Below are 4,031 nucleotides of genomic sequence, written 5' to 3' on the forward strand. Positions count from 1 at the left end.
AAAAACAAGAAAACAAACCCCTAGATGCCTATGTTCTGAGATGGATCCCTCCTAGCCAGAGTGTTTCAAGTCTAACCTTCAAGCAATATCCAGCTACTTGACCATAATCACCATAACTAACTTCTGTCTGGTGAAGTGAGAGGGGGAGGCACTACTTCCCTGATTCTAGCCTTCAAAATTTTTTGTTTGTATTATTTCAATAGCTTCACTGAACTCTTTGTATTCTCTATTACCCCCTGAATCTATTCTCCACATTGGTAAATCCTTTCCTGTTTCTGATCTTCAGTTCCCTTGACCTTAATGGAGGCTGGACTAAACAATCTTTGATAGTCTATGATTTTCTTCCAATCCTACCCTTTTCCTCCCCAGAAGGCTAAACCCATCCTTCTCTCTCAGCCCCTCTTTCCATCAACTTCATTAGCTTCCCCACCATCTGACCTCCTATCACCCAATTGAGTTCTAGTGCCCTTTTTCCTTTCAGTAGTGCTTTCAGTAGTGTGCTCAGCTGCTTGGCACTCCTTAACCAGCTCTCTCTCTCTCTCTCTCTCTCTCTCTCGTTGGGGGGGGGGGGTTGTCATGGGACATGGGGAATGACACACAGGGGGTTTCCACTTTCCAGAATGGATAATGAAAGTTGGAGTCCTTAATCAACTTCCCCTCACCCTTTAGGCACTTAGCATAGTTTCAGGCCCTTGTGGGCTCTAGGAGAAAATAAATGAGGGAATCAGTGAGTTCTTTAAACTTCTGGGAGAAAAGGGCCATGGTAATGCTAAAGAATGTGATTGGCTGCCATTGCTACCCCTGCTATTGAGGCTTTCTGAAGAGTGCTGCTCTTCCTCAAGTCAACTGCTCAGCTCAAGGAAATGGAATGTAGCACATATCAATGAATCTTGGCATCCAGGAGAGAAACTGAGGCACATTGACTCATGGACACTGGGGATCAGAGAAGCAAGGAATAGGACTACTGATTGCTGAGTGCAAATGTAAGGCAAGTCTTTAAGCAACTCTGCTAAACTCATCTCTTTTTCCTAGGGACTCTATTCCCTTTCTCATAATTTTATACTGTCAGAGTGGGAAAGGACCTTGGAAACCCAGGAGTCTAGCCCTTTCCTCTCTGGGCTTGAAGGGGAAACTTAAGCCCAGAGAAGTGAAGGGAGTTGACTAAGGCTATACAGTCATTTAGTGTCAAAGCTATGACTAGAAGCCAGGTGTCCTGACCACACCTCTCAAATATCCTTTCCATTGCCTCAAGTTGACTCATCATCCTTGAGGTATGTAGTGCTCTACTTCACAAAGGATACTCAGAACAGTTGCCAGTGGATAGCATAAAAAAGGACCATGGCCAATCACTTTCAAACTAAAACTCAGACAACCAGTTAACTGCTACAGTCTAGAAACTGCTGTCCTGGGATTCTGTGATCTTGACAAGTAGAGAGGGTGCTGGCAGATACATCTCAAGGGTGTGAACTAGGAGTGCCTCTAACCTTGGGGAATTATAGCCTTAACAGAAAGTGAATCATGTAAATAGGTAAATGTGTTGGGGGACAGGCTAAAGGATCAGGATATTGATTTGAAGAAGGTGGAGACTGGGATTTGAAGGAAAGGAAGTAGTAGAGGACAGATATTGGGAGAATCCCAATTCTGAATAAAATGAGGACTGAGCAAGGATGAGGAGGAAATATGATGGGAAAAAGGGATATAGAGTCCTACAGAAGAGAATGGATGAACTGTTGGAGGAGCTGAGGCAGTTTAGCCAGGAGAAAAAAAGTTTCAGAGGGACATGGGTTTTTCAGATCTCTGAAGACTTGTTAGGGACAGAAGGAAATTTGTGTGGCCCCTGGGAGCAGATGTAAGATCTGCAGGCAGAGGACACAGAGAAAAGGAGTTCAGATGCACAAAGGAAGAAATTTCGAAGTCTAGAAAGGGAACAAGTAATTTTGATAGGTAGCGAGATCACCACCAGTGGAAAGTTGCAGTCAGGGGCTGCTGAAATCTCTGACAGGGTGCCGCCCAGTGTTGGGACCTCCTTTGGATGGCTCCAATACGAAAACGTGAGGCTAAGGGTTGAGAAGCGGGTAGGAGAGGAGCAGGGTGGGGCTGGGTGGGGGATGGGCACCCCCCTTGGGAAGCCCAAGCCCAGTCTGGCCTCCCAGTGGTCTGTGTGGCCCGCTAGGGCGTTGGGCTGGGCGGGGCCAGGCCGGCGGCCGGCAGGGAGGCGGGCTAGAGGGCGGGGAGCAGCACGGAAGCCCGGTCACATAAAGGAGCGGGCGGCACGACGGGGGCGGCTCTTTCCTGGGTGGGGTTTGTGAAGTCGTGGCCCGTTAGCAGGAAGCCGAGCAGTTGCCCCGAGGCTAGCGAGGGACCCAATCCGAGTCCCCAGTCCCCGGAGTCCGAGCCCTGTGTACTGCGTGTTCAACGCTGCCCGACAGCTCCCAGCAAACTTTGCCAACTCCGCCGCCTTTGCCGTCACCATGCCCAAGACGGTGAGTGCAGGGGGTGGGCGCTGCTGGCCCCAGAGGCTCTAGCTGACCTTTGTAGCCCCTTGATGATGGCTTGGGGGGTTGGCCAGCCACCCGCCCGCTCGGGATGCCGCGCCCTCAACCAAGGCCTGGGGTGGGGAGGGGTGGGAGTGGAGACCTAGTATGTCGCGCCCTCGTGTGGGGGTGGGGGGTGAGGTGGTCCCGGACTAGAAGCGTGGACTGGGCGGGGCTGGCCTGTGTTTTCAGACTCCAGTTCCCTGCGTCTGGGATGCTTCCTGGGGGCTCAAGTTCTCCTTTTGTCCCTGACAGGCCGTGGGAGTGGGGAAGAAGACTGGTGCAGAGAACATGTCCCCCAGTCCAGGAATTGGACCTTCTGGGCGAGGCTGCCACTGTCTAGGAGGGGCCCTGGGAACCGAGAAGCAAGGAGGAGGGAGATGTTAAGGGTGGATCCCCGCACCGGGACTCATCTTTCCCATAGACTCCCAGGCAGCCTCAGCTGTTTCCCACTAGTAGGGGAGGAGAGAGTTGTGGAGGAACTCTTGGAGGCTGCTTGCTTTTACGCAGTAGTCATAACACTTCACTAGGCACCAGTCTGAGGGCTGGAGGTCTGCCCTATTCCTAGGGGAGAAGACTGCTTTCTTCCTCCTCGCCAAATCCCTGCCCTTCCCATTATTTAATGGCTCTCTATCTCTTCCTTTCCCCTCTGGACTGTTCTGTGTAGATTCCCTCCTGTGGGGTCACACCTTTCTAGAGTGGTGGTAGCTTCTAGGATCTGGTCTCCACCCCACTGGCTATTATGAGAAGAACTGAAGCCTCTTGGGAGTGGGGCCTAAAGGGGCCGGATGCCCAGGAGGGAGGGGCAGATGAGGAGTGTGCCTGAATAATGAGCCCTGCTTGCTTTTGTGCAAGTCATGACAAATGGCTGCTGGGGCCCTTCCCTTGCCCAGGAAGGCCTGGTGACCACCCTAGTTTGAGTCCCTTAGGCTGAGCAGCTTGTTGGGCTGGCCTAGGCTATGCAGTTCTCCTGGAACCCTCTCCCTAGGACTGCCTGATCTTTGTAGAGCTGAGATAGTGACTAGTAGCCTTGAGAATGGCTGAGGGTCTCTGGATGAGAGGGGCTGGGGGGAGCATAGCTCTTTGGGTGTGTGCTGAGCTTTGGTTGCCACGTTGCTGTATTCCAGACTTACTGCCAAGTCATTCTTGCCCTTACTAAACCCTGTCCTTCAAAAACACTAAGTTTTCAACAAGTATATGGTTCTGTTGGTGGCAGCAGGAATGGCACCAGGTGTTAAACCAGTGGGGTCAGATCAGACCTGGTTTCAGCAACCTCCTCAGTACTTGAGTTCTGCGTAAGAAAGGTATCAGAGTCAGACTCAAACTATATAACCATTTATTTAATCATCTTAGAGGTAGAAAGAGGTAGTCGTGGAGAGACAAGGGCTTTGCGACGAGAGCAGAGAGGCCAAGGAGGGGTCTTGAAGGTTTTATGCGAGGAGTCGTAAACGCTCAGAGGGTAGAAGAAGGGGATGTAAGATCAGTAGGTGAAAATGA

The 4,031-nt window shown here is 51.1% G+C and overlaps 1 protein-coding gene across 1 annotated transcript in view; it reads left to right on the forward strand.

The window, feature by feature from the left end:
* Positions 1-2,261: 2,261 nt before the first annotated feature.
* Positions 2,262-4,031, forward strand: part of MSN (moesin) — an 83,923-nt gene continuing 82,153 nt past the window's right edge. Inside the window, exon 1 of the mRNA XM_006082847.3 lies at positions 2,262-2,483. The gene's annotated coding sequence lies outside the window, so the exon portion shown is untranslated. The remainder of the gene's footprint in view (positions 2,484-4,031) is intronic.

Source organism: Myotis lucifugus, unplaced genomic scaffold, assembly GCF_000147115.1.
Source record: "Myotis lucifugus unplaced genomic scaffold, Myoluc2.0 scaffold_4, whole genome shotgun sequence".
In the NCBI taxonomy this organism is placed as follows: Eukaryota; Metazoa; Chordata; class Mammalia; order Chiroptera; family Vespertilionidae; genus Myotis; species Myotis lucifugus.